This window comes from Fukomys damarensis, unplaced genomic scaffold (genome assembly GCF_012274545.1).
Source record: "Fukomys damarensis isolate Sample0158 unplaced genomic scaffold, DMR_v1.0_HiC HiC_scaffold_26, whole genome shotgun sequence".
Lineage (NCBI taxonomy): Eukaryota > Metazoa > Chordata > Mammalia > Rodentia > Bathyergidae > Fukomys > Fukomys damarensis.
In genome coordinates, this window is record NW_022900938.1 from 2,657,102 (window position 1) to 2,672,421 (window position 15,320).

General features: G+C 48.7%; 1 protein-coding gene across 4 annotated transcripts in view; it reads right to left on the reverse strand.

Moving 5' to 3' along the window:
- Plcl1 (phospholipase C like 1 (inactive)) overlaps positions 1–15,320 on the reverse strand; it is a 271,071-nt gene that overhangs the window by 126,486 nt on the left and 129,265 nt on the right. The window lies entirely within an intron of this gene.

The following is a 15,320-nucleotide window of genomic DNA, read 5'->3' on the forward strand; positions in this document are numbered from 1 at the left end:
TTATTCCAAGAAAGGCACTCGATTGAGCTTAGCTGGACTCAAACAAGAATGTGAAGTATAACCTTCACCTTTCATTTAGCACTCCTTACCAAATTGGGAAATATATTCATTAATTTAGTGTTTAGCTATCCAAAGATAAGTAATACTCAGATAACTGCATGGGGATCATGAGTTATTCTAATTGGCCAGTGTTTCTACACTGGAAAAGCTTCCAAGAAAGCTTATCTCACACCCTCAAACCCAAAGTGACCTCAAGCAGAAAGCGTCTTGCCATCTGACCCCTACTTTTCAGATGCACAAACTCGCAGGGGCACAGGCGATGCCCAGAATGGGGTGTTGAATGCAGCCCTCTCCGTCTGCATCTCTGCCCAGTTGCGGGCCACCAATGGTCAACTCTGAAGGAGCCGTGAGGCCGAGGTGCCGGGCTGTCCTCGTCCTGTCTCTCCACTCTCCTCGCTGCACAGGCATAAGCATTAAGAAGGCCATCTGCAGAAAGCTATGGCACCCGCCGGAGATGGGGCAGAGAGCAGGGAAAGGAGAGGTGCCTGTCCTGGCCCAGCCTGACTGTCTGTGCCTCTAGGCACCACCATTAAGCCTGTTCCTGTCCCTGGGGCCCAGTGCTCTGTTAGCACCAGTGTTTCTCGCCCCACGTCCTTCCTCCACCTCACTTCGTGGGCAGCCCCTCCACTCACTTCCTCTGTGGACTGCGTCCTCCCTGGGCCTGACAGCAGGGCACACCAGACACTACGGTGTCACTCAGGTCCCCTCTGAGAATGCTGATGCTCAGCAACAAAACTCAAACTACCAAACTGGAGAATGGACAGAGGACTTGAGTGGACACAACTCCAGAGAAAATCTGCACGTGGCCAGTAAGTGCAGGAAAGGCACCAGAAGCCAGACACTAGGCAGATGCAAAGGAAACCAGGAAGATGTTGCTCCATTAGAATGGCTATTGTCAGAAGGAAGTGGGGCAAGAGGAAAGAGGAAGAGGACAATGAGAAGGACGAAGGGGAGGGGAAGAGGGAGGAAGGAAGGAAGCAAGGGAGGGAAAGAAAAAGCAAAAGAACAAGTGTTGGCAAAGGATGAAGAAACTCAAGTCCGGCAGCTTGCTGCAGAAATGTAAGATGGAGCACCACTGTTCAAGACTGTGGAAATTCCTCAAAAACTAAACACAGAATCACCACGTGAACCAGCAGTGTCACTCTTGGGTCCACACATGAAAAACGAGGGGAAGAGAAAGCAGCGACTCAAACCCTGCAGACTGAGTTCAGGAGATGGGGACAAGCTCAGAGCAGAGCGCTCGCCTGGTTCCAGGCTGTTAGCAGCAGCACAGCCACCAAAGGTGGAGCGACCCAAGCGCTTGCCGCAGGTGAGAGGGGCACAGATACAGTTATTCAGCCTTCACAGCAGGGAGTTTGGACACGTGCTGCAACAGGGCTCAGCGTGCAGACAGTATGCTGTGTGAAATAACGTCAGTCATGGCAACACAGTGTAACAGTCATGTTACATGAGGGCCCTAAACAATTCACAGAGGTGGGACACAGGATGGCAGCGGCCAGGACTGGGGCCGGGGCAATGGCAGTTATTGTCCAGTGGGTACCAAGCTCCAGCTCGGAGATGTCAAGGTCTAGAGACAGATGGTGGGGAAGGTTGTACAACAATGGAAACCAAGGGGTGTATTTGAAAACACTCAAAATGACGCATTTTGTTATATACTTAGATTACCACAATTTAAAAAGTGAAACCCTAGGACTGGGCAAAGCTGCATGAGGGACTAGCCAGGAGACTGAAGGTGGGAGGTGCCGGCATCCAGAGCCCTGAAGAGGGGAGCGCTTCCTCCTTCTGTGCCCAGGAGCGAGCTCAGGCCCACCCTACATCCGTGAATGCAAGGCTGCACCTAAATTTCAACCAAGAGCAAGAATGAGCAGAAGAGAACACACTTATAAGAGCAAAGATGGGAGCTTCCAGAGAAGCAGAAGAAATCTAAGAAATATACGCACAGGCACAGACACCAAGAGAAGGAGCGGAGGGGCCACAATGCAAGTGTAGCTGACCCACCACGCAGTGCCGAGAAGACTCACGCTGCAGACCCCAAACTGGGTGGGGTTCAGCCGAGTCTGCACAGCCCAGCCGAGGGAAGGAGAGCAGACGGGTACCCCAGCGACAGGGAGGCAGGAAGCAAGGGGCGAGTTCTTCCTCCCTCTCCCTTGCGCTGGTGCTGCTGTTGTTCTGCAGCGTGGATTGGCCAGTGCCCACCCACGTAGAGGACAACACTTCACCAAGCCCACCAGTTCAAATGCCAGTCCCACCCGGAGGCACCCTCAGACAGCCAGTACAGCTGCAGCGTTCAGGCTGGACACCCCGCAGCTACCCCAGGGCGACACAAAAAACTCACCTTTACCCCTTCTGCAGTTAAGGCTTGTCTCCTCCTAGGATTGTAAACTTGTTGGGAATACTGTAAATTCTATGGGACAATTTTATAAAAGCTCTGTTCCTACCAAAACTTTAAGTTATCATTTCCCCCAAAGAGTATCTTCACATTTATCTACACTTTGAGAGAAGCATTTTCTCAATCTCCCCTCATTGGAAAATTAATATAAGCTATGAATTTCTAGTCATATTTGGTTAGAATTGTTTTCCTCTTGTCCTTAAATGCACATGTGTGATATCCACAATACATATTTCAGTATAGTACTTTAGAGGGATGTTTACAACTGTACAAGCACCCTGCCTTTGCAAACTCACATCTCCAAGGGTAACGGCAACCACACTCAATCTCATGCCAACTTTTCTCACCCATCAAGTGAGCACATTTCTATAAGGAAATAAAAGAGCTGTTTACTGCTTCCATCCAGATGTGCTCTACTGCTCAAAGTGAGGTGACAGTGAGGACCTGGAATGTAGGAGCCCCGGAAGGACTGAAAATAAACCCATGCCAGCCTCGACGCTACCTTTAGCACGGCAGGATTTCCCATCTATAATCTGCTATGGACACCCTGTGTGGCCTCACAATCTCCGAGCCACACGGCTGACAGTCGGGAGCTGCTTCTGCCCAGGAAGGCTCTGAACCTCTCCAAGCCGCACCATCACCAAGGTCCATTACCCACTCCATCCACCGCCATTCCCTCCTCACAGCTGCACACACGAGTCTCCGCGGAAACCATATCTGTCAAACACAAATCCCCTGCGCTGGGGTCCAGGCCCTTCCTGGTGTCGTGCACAGCCCGTCCCACCCTTCCTGCTGGCCGGAAGTCACGACTCAGTCCCCTTCCCTCAGCTGTTCTTCCACGCTGGCCGCTGCTGAGCAGGAGGCCTTCGCGACTTCTGCTTCCACGACTGAAAGGCTCGGTGCCGGAGTTTTGTCAAACCTGCGCCTTCCGCTCAGCTTCTCCACTCCCACACTTGTAGGGGTCCACAGTTTCCCAACTGAAACCTGCAATAAACAATCTGACGCTGGTCTGGCTATGAAACACTTGAAATCTGGCTCAAATGGAATAAACATGAAATATACAACTGACCGTCACTAAAGCGTGATGCAGTTATTTAAAAGCAATCACTGCCTTGCTGTTCCTTGGTGAGGATGAGTATTCTGACCACAAAAGAGTAGGCCTTGTTTCAGGAAAGCAAGCTCAGGTCTTGGAGTGGCTGCATCACCTGACTCATGTCCGCACCCACACACTCGGGCTCCAGGCTGGGGAGAGTCAGAAACCCACAGAAGTACGATGCAACCAGAGCATGGTTTGGCTGGTGAGACAAGAGGAGACGCCAGAGGCTGTGGAAACCAGCACCAAGTGCCCCCTTCCGAAGGAGCCAGCTGGGGCTAAAGCCAGCATCTGGCCCACAGAAATGCAGGCTGCATGGCCTGTAATCTTCTGACTTTTCTAAAGCAGCTCCTGATCAGGATGTTAACAAATTCCACTTTATTTTTTAATAAAACCATTTATAGCCCAGTCTTATGCAGACCCCACCAAACACATCTTCAGGCTAGATGAGACTTTATGGGCCAACATTCTGGGACCTATGATTAGGCGATCTCTATTTTCCTTTTTTTTTTTTTTTTGAGACAGGATCTCACTATGTAGTGGAGACTGACCTGGAACTCACTGTGTAGCCCAGGCTGGTCTCAAACTCACAGTGATCTTCCTGCCTCAACCTCCCAAGTGCTGGGATTACAGGCATGCACCACTGCACCCAGCCTGCTCTATTTTCCTTTCTATTGTAAAGTTTTCTGATTTTTTTCCTCTGAGCGCTTATTGAATAAACTAATGAGATTTCATAATTTACCCATTTTTCCATTAACATGACTGACAGGAAGTATCAGACGACATGACATGACAGAGAAAATGCAAGCTATGAATTCAAAAGACAAACTCAAGTCCTCCTTCACCCTTAAAGCTGCATGGCCTCAGGCAAGGGGCCTATTTTCTTGGAACATGAAGTTTCATCATCTGTAAAATAACGATAATTCCAGCTCTTCTAACTATAAGGCAGTTGCATCATTGGAATGAAACTACATAAACAGAAGCACTTTGTGAACCCTAAAGTAGAGAACAGACCTCAGGAATGTGACTGTACCGATCATCTCCCCAAAGGTCAGTCGAGGAGAAGACAGGCTTTGGACGACAGAATACCACTTATTAGGAAAATGAAAGAATAGTCTCAGAATTCCCAATAGAGGTCAAAAATTACTCTGATACTGAATCTATCAAAATTATCAAATTAAGTGCATTGTGGTTTCACACCCCAACAACGTGTAGCATACACACAGCCTTATCCGGTTTTGCCGCTCTGCTAATCAGGTAAAATTCATTCCGGCCTGGGCCTCCAGATAGAAATAGCTGATTGGCCTATTTTACCTCAGGATTTAGGGTGCTTCATAAACCTATGAAGAATGGTCGAATCCGCACTTGTAATGAAAGTTCCAAATAACCTCCCTAGCTGTGGGCTGAGCAAGGGGCCACCTCCACACTTTGAAACCAAACCACAGGAAGTTCTGGTCCAATCCAAACGCCCTTCTGCAGTGCTCTGATTTGTGACTCCCAACTGTGTCGAGGGGCCTCACCACCGATCACAGAAAATCCTGGGCTCCTCTGATTAGCCCCAGAACAGCACCATGATGGTTGAGTCCCTCCTGAAGCGAAGGGTGCTCCCACACATGTGAACTACTTCATAACTGCAAGGAAGCGACTCTCGAAAAACAGCTTCTCCTGAAAAAAGCCAGGTGGTAAATGCTGGTCAGAGGGGCCACATGGCCGCTGTGCCACAGATGCCAAGGGCAGCCACAGACAACACCGACGTGTCACTGCCTGGCAGCGCTGCAACAAAGGCTTAGTCACAGAAGCAGGCACAGTGCGGCAGCCCTCGGCGGACTGCTCATTGCCCGTGTGCAGCGGGCTGTTCCGGGGTCGCTTGACGGGCCACATCTAACTAACAAAATACTGTGCCACACTCCACCTGACAGGCTTCACCTTCTACCTCTGAGCCGACTGGTCCCCATTTTACAAGTGAGGAACCCGAAGACAGCGGTTTGACCCCTGGCTCCAGGGTTAAAAGCTGGTCCAAGACAAAGCCAGGGTTTCAGCCCCAGTTTCTCTGACCTCTCCTCCACCACACGGGAACACCTAAATGTTTCTAAAACTTCATGAGCTCTTCTGAGACATGATACCCATTAAACTGTCGATAAAGTATGTTCATAAAAAAGTATTTTTTAGGGCCAGGGATTTAGCTCAGTGGTTTCGGTGCCTGCCTCGCAAGCGCAAGGATCGCAGTACCAAAAAAAAAAAAAGAATTTTTTAAAATTAGCTGAAATGACTGATCCTTAAAAAGAAAGGAAGAATAAGGCTAAATTCCACTCATCATCTTTTTATTTGTAATTAGGCCTAGAAAATTTTACTTACAAACTCTGGGATGCAGAAACAAGCACATTTCCAATGCAGAGGGCTTTTTTTTGGGGGGGAAAGATAAATCATTTTTCTGGTAGTCTCAAGGGGTCTTCTTAGTACAAACAGTGTCGGTAGAAATATTCAGCATCTTCATGCCCTTTAATGTGAAATATAAGCCTATTTTGCAAATTTAACAAAGTCCATGTTACAGACCACCCAGGAGACAACTATTAAAAGAAAAGAGCCCCATTATTTACAAGTCCAAATATTCAACAGGAAGAAAATGCAAACATGGTACTATTTCTATTGAGGATCTACTACAGCACATTTAAATGGATTATTTTAAATGTATTTTCTTAATACTGAAAGCACTTTTAAAATATATCTTCAACTTCCTTCCATTGCCTGTAAGTGTGGAAGGTTTTGTTTAGCAGATGAACATTACCATCTATGGTGCTAAAAAGTAAATTAGCTCTAAATGTTTTCAAGACAACCGAAGTACTCTGTTACAGATTACCCTAAGGGATAAGTGTCAAATTAATAAAGTACTCGAGAGTTTCTTTGTCTCCTAATCAGTAATATGCTGCTAGCTACTGAAGCTCAGAAAGTAAAACATGTTGAAACAAACCATTAAAACATGTTTAGATTTTCAAGAAATTGGAAAGTACCATTTTCCACAGATCTGCCTAATCACTATGCTGACTAATAAAAACAAATCCCTGAAGTTCTCGGCAAAGCAACATGTGTGCTTTGATAATGCTCTGCATCGGGGGTGGCGAACCTACGGCACGTGTGCTGCGGCAGGCTGTTTGTATCACTGAAAGCTCTAAAATGTTCTCCATCCCTGCACAAGCTGAAGCTTATAGAAATGCACAATTCCTCCACTGAAGGCATACGGAAGGTATAACTAATGAAGTAAAATAAAAAACCCAAGTGCAGTCCCCCTTTACCCAGAGGCTGCTTGAAGTAGAGGTCCAGGGCTGTGTCCTGAAAGAAAATGTTACACTTTATTCCTCCTTCTAACCCTGCGTGCACTTGTGCATTACAGGAACAAGGAGATGCACAGACCTGGAGTATTTGCTGGCAGAAGACACAGGTCTACCCTACGAAAGTAGCCAAAACTCCCATCTTCAGAGAACACCTGCACCCTAACTCCATCCCCCCGCCATGCCAGACGTATGTCCCTCTGATCCACTTGTCCGCTTTCCCTCTTCAGTACCTAGCTCGGAGTCCAGCAGTGCTAACAACAACATGAACTCCATCGTTCCACCTGCCAGGTCCTGGACCAAAAAACGCCTTCTGAGGAAAGTGCTTATTGGCTCCTCAAATCAACCTGTTACTCCTACACACTGGGTAAAGTTTACATGAATCAATAAATATTCCAATCGCATGTTTGTAAATCCTACTTTAAATGGAAGAAGGGCTTTGCACTTGCGAGACCCTCCTCACATAGTTATCCCAAGGAGCTCACAGGGCACGCGGGCCTCTGGATCCCACCAGAACAGAGGTGTGAAGGAGACGGATACAAAGTGGAACTCAGGTCTCTCTTAGCAAAATGGTTCATTTGTGAGCTAATTTTAATTTTAGATTAGGCAAACAGCCATTTAGCTAAGGAAATGACATGAACTTAAGTGTTTGATAAGTAAAACTACTAATCTGAAAAAAAAAAAAAAAAAAAAAAAAAAAAAAAAAAAAAAAAAAAAGCACATTGACATTTACAAGGCTCAAATCGCCAACCGTTGAGACTCACCTGTGGCCCTGCGGGCTGGCTGCGTCCAGGCAAGCCCTCCACCACAGCCCTGGGCTCAGCTGCTCACTAGCAACTCCGCTCTACCGTAACTATGCTATAAAGGCTTCTTTATAAATTAAAAGGAGCAAAAGCTTCAGGGAAGATTATGGGGCCAGGGGTACAGCTCTGTGGTAAAGTGCTTGCTTAAGATTTGTGAGGTTCTGGGTTTGATCCCCAGCAACCACAACAACAACAACAAAAATGCAGAAAGGCTAGGGCTACCCGCAAACACAACACTGCAAGACTGAGACTGGCTCCAACCTCATGTTTACATAGTAGAAGGAACCAAAACCATGGTTAAGGCCCACTTGAAGTATAAAGCAGTGGATCAAAGTTTACCTATGTACCCGTAACTGATTATTGCCTAAAATAGTAACTTTTGAGCTTTTGAGACCACAAAATTCTGGAAACAAAATTTGGATTCAACTACGGAGAAATGATAATAATTGGCTTCGTACCAGATGTAAAATAGAAGAAAAAAAGAGCAAGAGATTAATTTCCTAGAAAGCATGGAGTAGGTGACATTGACAGGGACAGCTTTCTTCACTGCTCTGCAGCGAATCCCTAACTGTTCTCTGGGATTATGCATAAACATAAAAGATGAGTAGCAACTGAAGAGGAAATGCTATGAAAACAGGAAGCCAAAAGATAGTCCAGATATGCGAGGGCCCCTTAAAGTGCACTGTTTGTCTGCTTGTGACTTCCATACATATACAAGTTCTTCTGGTTAGAGTTCAGCCCCTTTACCATCACCAGAGATAATAAATGCATTCACTGACTCATGGTGGCATGTTGAGTTAACAGATATCTGCTTTCCCGCCATTAAATACAAACTGCCTATCTCCACGAAACCACTGCTTCTTCATAGAATATAATTGTATTTTTAAAATTCAAAGTCATCAGGAAGTGCTACCCAGAGCCCTACCCCTGCAGAGCTGTGGCTTTGGATGAGACACTAGGCCCTTCCTCCTGGCAGACTGAGGCTCCTGGATGAGAGGGCACTTCTGAAACTTCTTTCCTGCATCAGTGTGCTCTTGTTTGAAGGATCTTTCTACACCACTTTCTTTTGCTGGTTCCAGTGGGTAGACTCCTTCTGGACAATGGAGGCTCCTTTCTAGCACAGGTAGATTTTTCAGTCCCCAGTGTACTTCCTCTGTCCCTTCAGCCAGCACAGTCTACCCAACCCTCCATCTAAGAACAAGAAGTAAACTTCCAACTGCTAGTCTTCATAGTTGCCCCAGGTATTTAGGAAACCTGTGTCGGTAAGGTTTACTTGCAAACTACCCACAGAGACAAGGGGAAAACAATATAAAGGAATGACTCAGAAGTGCTTCCTGAACACTTTTCCATTAAGAGCTCAGTCTATTAGGGGAGAAGAGAGGGACCAGGATTTGGGGAGGTGGGGGAAGGGATGGGAATGGGGAGCGAGGTAAGATCAAAGTTCTATTAAATGTCACAGAGAAACCCACGATTCTGTATAACCGACAAGCACTGACTTTAAAAAGGTCATACAGTGAAAACAAATACTCTAGTCTGAGCAGGTAGTAGAAGATAAAACAGGCATACCATCACAATTTTGCTGTTTTGTCCATGTTTCCATACTTAATCTACCTTAGAATCCGGACCATTCCCTCATATTTGTGATAGTGTTCATTTTCTTGATGATCCTGACCACACAGCAGTGATTAGAAAAGGGGTATAACCCCCCACTCCCTGCCCCCCTAGAGTTAAGAGGTGTCCATGTGCCTAAACCTGAAATTTTCCAAGGAACCTCTGCTGGTTTGCTTGTAGGTGGATTGGCCAGGAAATGTAACTTGCCATGTTTAAGAAAACAGTCTTATGTAAAAAGAAAGGGGTGGGGCAATTTAAATTCACATGGGTCATGCAAACCACCCGTGGAGGTGGGGGTGATTTCCATACCTGATCCCATGGCTGGCTCGCCACAGTTCACCTTGCCACCCTGGACCTTTTCTGTCAAGTCCAGTTGAAGGTGGACCCTTAGTCTCTCACCACTATGCTACCCTGTTTCTTTTCTTAGAATTTATTACCACCTGTCCTTTAGGGTTAAAATTCAAATCCAGGGTAAGTGCTGAGAACAGGGACTGACACGTAAGACGAACACCCTAGGATTAGCTACCATCGCTTTTATCATCTGACCTTATCACCCTCATTCACCCACTTGTTGCTCCCCCACTCTCTTTCATGGCTGTGTTACCAATGAAACACCGCACAACCCGACACAGAGAAGGTGCTCAGTAAATTATTTATTAAATAAATTTCATTCTTCGCTCACCAATGATTAATGCCTGGCTGAAAGAACTCATAGATTTACTCTCTTATTTGAAATTAAATTTTGATGTGCAAAGCAACGTGACAGGTCCAAGGATAGAATTAAGGAGGGAGTGTTCTCACGGGAGAAGGCAGGCACATCAGCAGATAGTTATGCTGCAGCATGGTACGAAGAGGAAAAGAAGATTATCACAGAGGGTCTGGTGAGCTCAGAAACCCCCAGGACACAAACTGCTATTTGTTCATTGGCTCCCCAAACAAGAACCAGAACTGCAGCCTCCTCTTGAGCTCCCCATCCACGTATCCCACGGTGCCCATCCACTCCCACTCCACATGCTCTACACTCATCACATGGCACCCTGCACCTGCGTTTTCCTCCCCTTCCTGACTCCGCCCATGCCATGCCACCCACTGTGCCATCCCAGGAAGAACCCTGGGATTCTTCTGTTTTGCTTTCTGTGTTTCCCAATGTCAGGTCAGGGGCCACAGGCTGAGTTCGCTCCAACACACGGGACCTCCCAGATGCGCGATCTCCACTCCCTCCACACCACTGCCTCCTTCCCTGTGTGGCCCCACAAGCTCAGAACCTCCAACTTCTACTCCACTGAGTCCCCAGTACTTCTTCCCACATAGCTGCCAATGTGTGAACGAATGGGCAGCGTGGGGACACAGAAAAGGAGCCACTGCCGCTGCCGGAGCAGGGAAGCAGGACATGGAAGGCACCACAGTGGAGCTGCACCGGAGCTGGTCTTCACTGCTCAGCAGGAAGTGGCCGGGCAAGAAGAGAGGAGGGCATTTCAGGCACAGAAGAACACAGGCTTTTCTGGGTGCCATGGAACTCTCGGTGTCATAGGCCCAGGAGGCACAGCCAAGCCTGGCAAGAGAGGACCCTGGGGAAAGCAGCCAGGATTGGATCTAGAGGGACTCAAGTTCCCACACCTGGACTTGGATACAGAATCAGAAAATGTATATAAAGAGAGATGGCACCTTCAGGGAAGCCAATTCTGCTGTAGGCAGAGGGCAGTGAGGAGAAACGGTGACAGGGAGCAGCACACAGGTCAGAAGTGAGATGCGAGGAGCCAGAAGGCAGAGGAGAGGTGAGCTCTGAGATGTTATGAAGGAGTCGACAGTTCTGTGACGCACAGAACAACTCTATCAGCAAAGCTGGAAACTCGCCATTAATTTGGTGATGCTTGCTTAAATCTTTTAGGCCATATTTCTTAACTAAATTAAACTGTATTAAAACTGAAAAGACACAAAAACCTTACAGAAAGCCAACTTCATACCCAGGGGGACAATTTTAGTTAGTGTTTGGGCTCCTTCCAGGCAAAATGATACACAGTCCCAGAGGACTCCAAAGCCGGAAGTCCTCTAAGTTTGCAACAGACACTATTAGCTGTGGGAGGAGCAGAGGTCAGGGAAAAGGAAAAAACAGCCCCAACAACAACTGGAATAGCCAAACATCGAGCACTTCAGGAAATGTTCACACGCTAGTGGGAAAATACAGAAGCTGGGACTACAGAATAACTTGAGTAATGTCCATAAAAATGATCAAAAACAACCCTAAGACAATTTACTTCAAAATCACCAAAGACTGGTTTCTTGCTGAGAATGAGAACAATCAGCAAAGCTCTTAAAAGAAGTGACAGTGGAGTTAGACTTCCTCCTGTGCAGCAGCGGCTTCCTCTGTGGAGCTAGGCGTGTTCAGGTCCTCCTCAAAGCGGGTGACGCCCAGGTGGACCCCAGTGAAATGAGTTACGTGCATGGACAGCAGTGACAGAAATGGAACTTCACCTGTAGACCAGCCGGTCACAGCGGAATCCGACGCCACTCTGAGCCACTGGAACCTCAGGGCCCCGCTGGCAGCAGGTTGGAAAGGAGAGCAGCCTGCTCAGCACCCTGGCCCTGGAAAAGTGCGCTGGTAGGGCTGCTGAGGCGGGGCACCCTCTGCTGGGCAGGAGTCAGGAGAGGGGCACAGGAGCACAAGTGGGAGAGATTTTTACAACAAAAAAGAGCAGAGAAGCAGGAAGAAGGGGGAGGGACTGGTGGACTAGAATTGGCAAAAACAGGCTGGTCCCGTGGGGAGCACTCAGAGCCAGTCACCTAGGAGATGATGTGCTGGGGACAGAAAGGCTCCCATGTGGCTTGACAATGGGATAACCGACCAGGCCAGCTTCTCCGCTCAGTCTGGACCCTCAGAGTCCCTGGAACTCAGCACCTGCCCTGCCCTAGGAAGGGACTGAAGATTCAAGACAGGGCCAGGGGATGGGGAGGAGATGCAGATGTGAGGGAGCTGTCTGCCAAAGAGTACTAGCACATGGGCCTGGGGATGTAGCTCAGTGACAATGCACCTGCCTCACAAGCGCAAGGTCCAGAGTCCGATCCCCGGTACCAAAAAAAGAAAAAAGAAAAGTGCTAGCACATTCTCCTTGCTGTTAAATGACAGTCTGGATTTATGACCTCATTGTCATTTATGTGAGAGGGGACAGAAAAACCAACAGAAAAGATTTGCAGTTCAAGTAAGGCAGCACATGGGACCGGAGCCTGAGCTCATGGAGCTAGCAAGGTCCAGGCTTAAGCGGCCAGATGTCCACGTGGACAGTAGCCCCACCAAGTCTATGGACGGGGCAGGCAGCAGATGCGGTGAGAAGGCTGCCTCCAGCGGGAGGGGAGACGAGGCCCTGGCTGGAGGGGATCTCCAGCACCAGGCGGGCCAGTGTCACACAAGGTAAGGTCCTCAAGGTCCAGAGGCCGAAGGTCCGAGACCAGGGCCCGGGCCAACAGGTGAGTGTCCAATTTCCGGAAGGCCACAGGAGGAAAGCAGTGGTCGCACACAAGGGCCATGGTGCGGGGAGAGATGAGCAGACGCGAGGATGAAGGAAAGACGGGGCCCTGTGGCGCTTGGGCTGAAAGCTGAGAGCGGAGCAAGAGCAGAGTCCACCGAGCCCCCGGAGGCAGGAGACCTGCGGCCCCGCCCCTCCCGGGAGCCCAGGGCGGACCACCCGGGACACAACTGCGTACGGCCACGACAGGGCGTGAGGCTGAGGGCAACCAAGAGGAGCGGGTGTCAGGAGGCCGGGCTGACCTAACACGGAGCGGCGCCGGAAGGGCATCGTGCCCCTCCGCCAGCCGGCGTTTTACTTGTTTTGCTTTAGCATTTCCTGCTTATTGGTACTTGGAGCAAGACACAGCAGTCACGTTCCTTGCGTGGAGTTCACACGTGTACATTGCACACCCAAATCCCTTTTTCATCGCCTGCCGTCCCCTCCCCCATCTCTTGATCCCTTCCCTGGTGAGAAAGGTCTGTCTCCCCGCTGCCTATGATCCATCTTTTATTGTGTTATTTATACTTTGGGTTTCTCATAGAAGAGAAACTGTGCGTTATTTAAGCTGTGTGTCTGATTTACTTCACTTGGCATCATGGTCTCAGGGTGGCTCCATTTCCCTATGCATGACTCGAGTTCCCCCTTCTTTCTGGCAGAGTACTCCATTGTGTGAATACCACATTTTCTTTGCTCATTCATATTGATGGACATATAGGCTGCTCCCTAGATTTAGCTATTTTTAAAGCAAGAGAAATACGTGCTAGGCCAGTGGGTATTTGGCCAGAAAGATGGGAACTGGCTGGTAGAATACCCTGAGAGAATAAACTAGGAGAAACCTTGCACTTTGACAGCCTGGTAGAATAAAAACAGTAGATGAACTCAGGAGCAGGCCGACGTAGATCAGGTCCCAACTCTGCCATTCCTGGGCATATGGCCTTAGGCTTCTGTTTCTTCATTGTGAAGAAGGAAAGAAAACTGCCTGTGTTGCAGGTGCCTTGATAAAATGTAAAGAGAATCCTGCAAAACAGGAGTCACTAGGTGGACACAGTGACCAGAAGCTTTGCTTGGCACAGCTGGTCCCAGGCTTCCTCGGGGCACAGGCTGTCCCAGGACTTCCTCCAGGTTTGCAATGAAGAAGGCTAAAAAAAGCTGTGCCACACCCTACACGAAGCACCTGGCCCTCGACAGCAAGAGGAGCTCCCACCAGGGCCAGTGACCCTGGCTTTGGGCGCTGTCTTTGGTTCACCCTCGGGTCAGCCCAGGACCAGCACTTGCAACTTAGCTCTGATTATCAGGGAGAAGCAGTGTGGTTACTCTAATTTACTGATAATCAGCTACTAGCTAAAGCCCAAGTAATAAGTAATAACTACCACATCATTTCATAAAGGAGCCTTTTCCCTTTGCTGGGTATGGTGGTTCATGCCTGAAATCCCAACATTCTGGGAGGCTGAGGCAGGCAGATCACAAGTTCCACCATGCCCCCCCGCAATCTGGGCAATTTAGTGTCTTAGCAAGAACTTGACTCAAAATAAATTTTTTAAAAAAGGAGGTCTGGGGTGTGGCTCACACAAGAGCCTGAGTTCAATCCCTAGTACAAAAAAAAAAAAAAAAAAAAAAAAAAAAAAAAAAAAAAAAATCAGCCCCACTTCCTGCTCATTCTTACTCTGCTGTAAACATTTCTCAGTGAGTCCTGCAGGCCCAGAGCCTTGACACTCTCCTCAGTTACCCCCAGCCTTGTCCAAGGCCCCCAACTCCATCTGAACCCTGGATTTAGAAACTGCCTGCCCAGACCCCCAGCTCTCCACTTCGCAGCCAGGCCAGTGAGAAGCCCCCTCGGACTGTCATCCTCCTTCCCTGGAAAAGCCTCGAGAAGACCCCAGAAGCCCTCCCTGGCCCCACAGGCCCCTTCATTCTCCTCATCCTGGCCGGCCCTCTATGCTTCTCAAACATGTGAGCTTCACCCCCAACCCCAGCCCCCCGGAATATCCGACCCCAGACCTTCTCGTAGCCAGCTCCTGCTTGAAATCTTCTCTTCAGCGAGGCCATCCCAGCCTTACCTGGTATCTCCTCATTCTCTCTTGCATTATGTGTTTGTATTTTCATTCTGTGATCACCAGGAGGGCACACTCAGTAGCCACCCTCTGGACACAGATTTGATGACTACACTGCCTACACGTTGCCTTCAGCTGCAGTGCAGCAGACACATCAGATAGACTTAAAGTATCACCCTTTGGGCAGCTGAGTCTCAGGTCACCCAGAATGCATCTTCAAGTCACAAGTTGTTCAAAAATCAGCTGGATTCACTCCCACCAGCTCGCACCACTGCGGACAGAAGGAGGCACCATCTGAGAGCTACAGGTGCTTTCCTGCCCTGCACGCCTCCCTCCATCTGCCCACGGAATCCCTGCCTCTCACTACCCAGACCCTGAGCGGCCTCCAGCCTGGGAGGCAGAGTCCTCAGCAGCTGGGACACCCAAGGGGACCCCCTGCTCTGCCACCTCTGGACCAGACGGGGCCTGTTAGAAGCTAGGTTCT